Source organism: Pyrus communis, chromosome 3 (assembly GCF_041283825.1).
Source record: "Pyrus communis isolate YQ-2024b chromosome 3, ASM4128382v1, whole genome shotgun sequence".
Lineage (NCBI taxonomy): Eukaryota > Viridiplantae > Streptophyta > Magnoliopsida > Rosales > Rosaceae > Pyrus > Pyrus communis.
The window spans coordinates 16,229,946-16,238,998 of record NC_142567.1 but is presented as its reverse complement, the minus strand read 5'-3'; positions in this window follow the sequence as shown (position 1 = coordinate 16,238,998).

The following is a 9,053-nucleotide window of genomic DNA, read 5'->3' as shown; positions in this document are numbered from 1 at the left end:
TCCATCAATTCACATGCAAAACCACCATTAACATACATGCACCCAAACAAAGCCAACCTAGCTAACCCTACATGCATTATTTATTAGCATCTTTACAAGACATTATCATTGCATAACATTCCACTTCCACCTCTTTCCAACCTAATTCACATGCATATCAACCCTACATACATTAATTAGTCATTCTTTTCATATTACACTCAAATGCATTCACATGCATTTCAAGAAGCAAAACAACATTGTGCCGTGAGCTTCCCTTGCATTTTCAGCTTTCCTCCTTGCATTCACATGCATAACCAACCTAGTGTCACTCCCATTCATTCCCTTTAATTATTTAGCCATTATCATACATTTATTCTCCCATAAACAACCCAACAATGCCGTGAGTTCCCACTCCCATTTCCAACTTTCCATAACTTTTCCTAGTTGTTTTATTACATACATTCCCCCTTCATTATTCCAAACACATGCACCCATAATCATTCATCCCCTCCTAGCTGCAATATTCCCTCTTTTGTTCCCCCATTTCACCTATAAATAAGCATCCAACACTCCTCAAAATTCATTCACTCTTCCATACACATTTTCAGTTACAAACACTTCCATTTTCTGTGCAGTTTTTCTCCTTCATTGCAGCCACTATCCAACCACTTCCCATCCCTCCAAAACACTTCACATAATCCCCAAAGCTCACCTTAGACCTTGTGCTACAACAACGAGGAAGAAAAGAGTGCTTAAACGTTCATACAATTCAAGTTTGAGTTGTTGGAATGTTTAGGTGTTTCTTTGATTTCAAAGTTTAAATTTAATTCTCTTTGTTTTGTACGTATGAGAAGGGAAGAGAAGAGTGCCTAAACGTTCATACAATTCACGTTTGAGTTGTTGGAATGTTTAGGTGTTTCTTTGATTTCAAAGTTATGAGGAACTAAACCCCCTTTAGCTAGGGGGTGATTCGAAACTATGTTTATATTTGCATTTTGAATTGATTACGTTTGGTTGGAATTTCATAAGTTGTGGATTCAATTCGTTTAACTGTTTGATTGATAACTTATTTATGTATGTTCATTGAGATTGCAAGCTTAATTTTCATGCATAAATATGACGCTAGAATATAAGTGAATTTCACCTAATCGTTATGAACTTATATTCACAAGTAGTAGAGGTTGCTTATAAACAATCGCGTTAAACGAATTCTTGGCATAAGTTTCATGCGTATTCCATAGTAACGAATGCCTCGTCGATGTTTATGATTTCCGTTGAACTTAATGATCTTGGTTAAATGTCTCTATCATGCGTATTCCATAGTTAGGGACTTTGATTAAGAATAATTTGGTTGTAATGCGTATTCCATTCAATCCAACGAATTTAGGGAAATCTGAAAGTTAATCTAAGCGGATCTAATTAACTTGGAGCATTGAGTTTCACAACTTATCGAAAGACCAACTGAGAATCAATTTTGTTTGCAAGTGTAACATGTGTGGAGAAGAACCCCTTGGCTATTCCATCATCCATATTTTTATCACATTCATATTTACATTTTGCCTTTAATTATATTCTGTCTTTTTAATTTAATATCGTCCAACCACAATTCCCCCCCTATTTTGTTAAGTCTTAATCATTCGTATTTGTTTTATTTTTGTATCTTTAAGCTTTTGGAGTCATAAACAATTGCAAATTCGTTTAAATCAAGTTCTAGCTTCTATTTGAGTCAATTTGATTGTTTTAGACAATTTGAGTTTTTCAAAGCCATTCTGAGTCATAGTAGTCTTGTTAAGAGTATTTTAATTTAGTTTTTATGTTTTTAAGTCAATTTAGAAGGTTTTAGCAAGCCCTCCTAATCCCCGGTCTAGAACGATCCCTCACTTATCCATTCTACTACAATTGTCAAACGAGGGTTTAATTTGAGTGTCAAGTAATTCTCGCATCACATGTATGTGGGGAAATTCGGCCAAATCCAAAGGGTTGATTTTTGGGTTCATGTTTGTCTTGTTAAAAGTGTTTTAAAGTGACTTTTGGAACCACTAAGTACCCTAGGATATTAACTCCCTTTTGAGTAGTGAAAATTTGAGTTTTATAAAGTGAAAACATTCATGGAGCTCTTATGGGTTTTCATGGATGTTCTTCAATGTTCTTGGTTTGTTCTTGTTTTTCATACCGAGAACAAAAGGGTTTGGAGTTATGATTCAAAGTTTTTGGATGTTTACATAAAGTCTTGTTTTGTGATGATAGGTATGACTTTTTCAATCATAACTAGGTGTGAACACCCATACCTATTTTTTCAACAAAACCAACCCATCACTCAACTACCATGACCGGCCGCCCCATAAAGTAGGGTACTTTTGGGGCTTTTATGCAATTACATAAAGTTTTGATACTTTTGTGTATTTGCATTTTGGCCCAAAAGTTTACGTTTTTACGTAAAGGCCAAAAATCACTAAAGGACAAATTGTTTTGCTCCTTTAATGCATTTTTTGTAATTGTTGAAATTTTTGGATTCTAGTTGTAATAAGACGAAGTTGTGGACTCTTGTGTTTTAACAAAGTGACCCCAAAAGTTAATGTTTTTACATTGTGGCCTAATAGTTGTGGTCATTGCATTTTCGGCCTAAATTATGATGAGAACAAAATGGTTTTGTTTCTTTAATGAGAATTGGATTTTCATTTCATTTAGTTCCGTTTAAATCAATTTTATGAATCCGAAAACCAATTGTTTAAGTTGCTTTCTTAGTTAATGTGATTGATTAAGAAAAGGGTGATTATGAACCAAATGCCTCGATAATTGAGCTATGTAATTGGCCGTTTTACACTATGAATGTTTGGGTTAAGTAGTTTAGATTTGAATGTAATTTGATTAGTTCAAATGTGTTGTAAAAGGGCATAAGTCCATCAAATGTGTTGTAAAAGGACATAAGCCCTTCTCTTCATTTCAAGTATTCCTTTTTGTTTAATTGTATGCAAATTGGAATAGTTGGGTCCAACAGCCAATAGGAAATAATGGTTTAATTAGATTAAACGTGTAACTAAAATCAACAACTACCTACCTTAGACCCAAGGTCCAACATAAGGCTCATGTTGGATCAAATCAAATGGTTCATAATCATCCTAATACCTAAAATGAAATTGATGTAGCCCAACACTACTTCTTCAACAAAATGAATATTAAGTTGATAAGCGAGAGATGCTTTGAACATCTCTTCGTAGGCCTTCCACCGTGGTGAGCTCCAATCGTTTGTGACTCATACACCATATTCGTCCAGTTCTGGGGTATACAAAGTATGTGCTTACATTCAGGAGAAGCCTATAAACATGTGATGAAGTGAAGGTAGGCAACGAGTATGGTCAATATGATATTCTTTTGAGGCCATTCTTGAACCCTTACTTGAACTAGCATGGTGGGAATGACTTAACTAAGTGCAATGGTGCCAATATGATATTCTTTTGAGGCATCATTCTCTAGAGGCCAAACCAGATGGGTAATTACAAAAGTTGTAAATGGCTAAAGTGTTATCCTCTCATCATTATTGTTGCTAGCCAATATGATATTCTTCTAAGGTAGGCTTAGTAATGGTGAGTCTCCCATACCCTGCTAAGAGTTCAACATAACTCTCAGATTTCATTTAGAGGGATGTGGAATTTGCCAAAAATAGTGGGTGGTATTATTTGATTTAAGACCCAATCAAGTAGTTATAAAATCAACAATCTAATATGATTTATGTTATGTTATGTAGTTAACAACATGCCTAAAATTACACCTACCATTATACTTGACAAAAGTTGCCTTAGGGGCCAACATTTCCTTGCTTGGTATCATCACATTGAGAATATCTCAAAGATGAATGACATATCGTATGTGCTCAAGGAATCCCCTCCTTATGTACCTCCTACGAAACTAGCTTCAAAGGAGGAGTGTCAAAATTATACTAGACAATTTGAGGATGACTTAAAAGCCAAATGCTTAATCCTCACTTCACTTAGTGAGGAGCTTAAGAGGCTACATGAGCACATGGACACTTCTTGTGCCATGGTTGATAATTTGCATAAGATGCATGGCATTGAGACAAGTAACTACGATTCTCAAATGTTTGTAGCCTATTAAATGCCAAAATGGCAAAGGGGACATCGGTCCAAAAACATGGACAAAAGATGGAAATGATCTTTTAAGATCTTGAGAGTTTAGGAACTTCCATCGATGGGAAAATGGCCTAAGACTTTTTCCTTGCATCTCTCTCAGATGATTTCACTAAGTTTATAGTAAACTATAAAGTGAATAGATTCGATCATACTTTTACCGAGATGATTAACATGTGCTGTGAGTTTGAACAAAGTTTCAAAATGAATAGTGGGAGTGAGAATGCAATCACAAGGAAAAGGTTGCATAAGATGAAGGCAAGAAAATCCAAAGGAACATGCTTTCATTGTGGAAAGGATGAACATTGGAAGAAGAAATACAAGGTGTGCATTGCGAGCTTTATGACACAAACTTTTGAAGGGACTATTTATGTCATAGAAAGTGCTTTTACAGGAAGCTCCAATTCCTGGATATTTGATTCAGGCGCTAGTCAACATATCTGCAATTCGTTGTAGGGACTAACTAGGAGCAAGACACTGCGCAATAGGGAGATGATTGTGCGAGTTAGGAATGTCACTAAAATCTTTGCAAAAGCAGTAGGCGCCTATATGCTAAAACTGCCCTCTAGGGAAGTCCTGGAACTTAAAAATTGTTTATATTTTCCTTCATGTATTAAGAATTTGATTTCCATCTGTATGCCTTTACAAGATGGGCACTTAGTATTGTTTGACAAAATGAGTTGCTCTTCATACCTAAACGGTCGTATTATCTCTCATGGTAATATGATCATGGGACTTTTTCACCTAGAGACTAATAGCGGTTTACACTGTATTGACAGCGGGAATACCTCAAAACCCAAAAGGGCTAGAGAAGAAGTCAACCGAGTTAAACTTTGGCATCTTAAACTTGGACATGTAAACTAAGATAAGATTTGCAAGATGTCGAAAGACAGATATTTCAGCTCATTAGGTAATGACCAAATGGGCACTTATGAATCTTGTTTATTGGGAAAGATGTCTAAATTTCCCTTCACTGGGAAAGGAGAGCGAGCCAAAGAACTACTAGGGTTAATCCACACAGATGTTAAAATTCATACTAGGTGGAATACCCTACGGATAAAAAAAAAAACAAAAAAAACCTTAAAACCAACTGTACTGATTAGTCAACCATACTAGTTAACTGAGTATAGATTGTTAGAAGCCTACAAGCATATAACCAACCAAACTTAAAAAGTTAAAATTTAACAATGTGAACTTCAGTTAGGTTTTAGTCTTAGTACTTAAGTTAAGTTCACTTAGTTAATAAAGTGTCAATACTAGCAAACCCTACAATGTTTAACTCGAACAAAGGTCATAAATGAAGCTTTGTAAAGTATTGAACACAAGGAAGATTTTGGCTGGAAAAACCCACTTATGGGTTAAAAAATGGGGGAATCTTCATTGAGTCCAATCCACAAGTGTAAACAAAGGTTCACAAGCTTAGTTCCTAGATCTCTATCTATGGAGTAGCTTTACCTTTGTGCAACCATGCCTTACAAGAGACAAACTCATGGTAAGACAAAGGAAGAAAGTGATGAACAAGTAAGCACACAAACTGACAAGAAATATACAATGAAGGAACAATGCAATTACGAACACCTAAGTAACCCAACCAGGTACAATTCTCAGTACCAAATGGATCAACCATTTAACATTTTAAGCACAGAAGTTCTAGGTAGGCAAGAAATAACAATGACAAAACAAATGTAGCAAGGTTAATTACATCAAGAGCCCAAAAAAATAATGAAGTTTCAACTTCAACAACATTGCACAACACTTGCACATCAAAAAAAATAAAATAAAAAATAAAACCCCTACAGGTGCTCCCCCATAAATCTAGAACTCCTCGGATTTTGATGAGTCATCTAAGCAACATCTCCAGGGCATGGACCACCAAGACCCTCTGCATCTTCATCTTCATCAGAGGAATATGTGAACCTGATGTGCTTGCCCTTCGAGGTAGGAGTGGAAGAAAAATGCTGATGGACATTGATAGACACTCATTTTCCTTTAGCAACATAGATTGCAGCCATTGTTGTGTTCCTTTCAAGTGAAAATATAAGGATAATATAATGGCACAAATAAGGGTATTGAACCACAGGAACTGATTACACCTTTACAAATTACTAGCTTTATGTGAACCCTAACTAAACAATGAAACTAACAAATTGAGTTTGGATTTTGATTTGAAAAGTAAACTAACTTAAAATGCAAGATAATGTAAATATGAATAATAGAATGATTCAGAAACAATGGGAATGGAACTAGGGATACCGATTTCACCATTACAAGCCAAGTCCATGAAAATTAAGTCAAAATGCATTCAACTCTCCAATCTACAACTAGGGCTTGTTTTACTCATTTATGATCATCTATTTGATGTGTGGTTGTGATCAAGTACTCCTAATCAGCAACCTAGTTGTGATGTTCAACTTAGATCCTTGCCAGAAAACATAGAGGTCGCGGCCTAGGTTTGCATTTGCAACTCGAGGTCTAGGTATCTGGTTTTACGGTCGAGACAAGGTGAGGCTTCGAGTTTGTGGTGGTGATGCTCGCCGGAGTGGCGACTTGGTGGTGGTTTAGTCCGACTTTGCACAGGTAGCAAAGAGAGAGATAGAGTTTGAAAAGGATGTAGAGTTTAAGTGAAAGAGTGGAAATGATAGTGTTAGAAAGAAAGAGAGATCCGAGTGTCTGGGAAAGGAGAGGACACGGGGACAAAGGGAAGAGGAGACCCACGTGGGTGGGTCCCACGGAACACAAATATCCCAAAGGAAAAAAAAATAAAATAATAAGGATAAATATCTACAATAGTGAATTTACTAAAATGCCATTCAGTTTTGTGGTTTCATAAAATTTTCGTTGTAACCCCAAATTCGATTCCACTTGCACCTATGCATTCTTATGGTTGAGTACTTTGAGAATATGGTAAAATAATTGCTTGTATGTGTCACGAAATGACAGTAATCGAAAGTCAACAATGTCGCCTCTAGGGGCATTTTGGGCAATTCACTCTTTTGGAACTAAAATATTGTAAAATCAGGGACAAATCCTAACACAAATTATATTTCTGCAACTTTAAAAAGAGAAGAGAGCAATGAATTTTTTTGGTTTGTCTATACTGTAAAGCCTCTACAATGATGCTCTATTTATATATAAGAATATATTTCAAAAAAATGATAGCTTTTCTAGATCCCGTATTAAGAAATTGCATTTACATAGTAATACTTGTCAACAAGTTCAAGACTTAAGCAAATAAACACATATATTATGAACTATATATGCAATCTGATAATAAAATATCTTCCTAAAGTTGTGTGAGACAATGATTTATGCTTTATAGCTAATGTCACATCTTTGAATTTGCAATTATGTGATAACTCGTCAATATAAACACTTAGTTGTTGAACACAATATTTCTAACGTCGACAATGATAAGTCACATTCTGCATGCATTTTTATCTTCCTTATTTGGCGTCTTTGTGATTGTTTTGGATTAAACTAGTTGCATTTTACATTATTTGGTGTTAGTGTGCAGCCAAGTGTGAATTTGGATCACTGGGAAGGCACATGAAGTAAAAACATTCCAGAAAAGATGTGAAGTGTTAAGAAATGCAATTCGGCCATATTGGGTGATTCTAAACAAGGCAAAATCATTGAAGTCAGCTATGTGGTTCCAACATCAAAACATGCATTCACATGCATGTCTCAACCTTGGCCGTGTGTTCCCATATCATCCCATCACTTTATACACTTCTAGCACCAAGTCAGATTGTGCATTCCACTACTTGTCCACCTCCCTTTTGCGCCAAAAACACCCATTTCCATCACTTAATTCATTTCAGCCATTTTGACACCAACAAACACAATCATTCCATTCCGTGCAGATTCCATGTTTTAACACCCAAAACATCCCTCACATGCATGACTCACAATCTGACCTTACACTCCATTATCTTTCTCCACTTCATCTTTGCAGAAATTCACATGCATTGTGATTAAACAAACCACTCCTTGCAACCATCATTTCAGAAATCCAACTCATCCCTTTATCCATGCCGTGTGCCTATTTCACCTTTCCAGAATTTGTACAAACAATTCACTTTTGGCAGATTCCACTCACTTGTTGCAGCAAGGGCACATGCATTTTGATTAAACAAACCACATCTTTGCAGACCTTGTCCATGCCGTGAGAACAACACCTCAGAAACCCATTCAAGTCCAGCTCATTTGATGCCATTCCATCACTTATGCACTGCCATCTGAGTTAAACATTTAAAAGATCCAATCTGATTGTGTAAGACACATTTTTTTTCTATAAAACAAGGCTCACTTGACACAACAAACGGTTCCGCAAGTTTTCTTCTTCAACCAGTCCATTACACACCCATAACCTCTCCCATTTCACTCCATTCTCTGTCCATTTTCTGTCCCAAGGGCAGAAACCATTCAACCAAGCCATTCTACCTTCATCCGCACCACATTTGGAGAAGCAACACCAAGGAACTCTTCAAGGACTTCAACATCAGTTTTGCTTCAAGGGTTTCTCCTTCTTAATCTTATGTTCACTCATGTTATTTATTTTTATGTTAAACCTTTGTAAACATGAAGTGTAACTAATCTTCCTCTAGGGATTCGATGTAACCTTGCAAAGTTTGCCATGTAATTAAGTTAGAATGCTCAGTTTGTCCATCTATTTCTTGTTTCATTTTCTGTTTTAATGGTGACTTAGTGTGTTGATTTTAATGTTTGATCATCATTTGAATTAATCACAAAGTTGTGTAGCCAAGATTAGAACACACATCATGCATAATCTTGGTAGATATGTGAATGAATGAAGGGAGTGTTTAGCACACATCCTGCCGAGTTATTCCCTTTGGTTTTATGAAAGTTTCTTGTACATTACATAATCTTGATTATGAACCAAAGTTGCACATCACAATTAGGTTC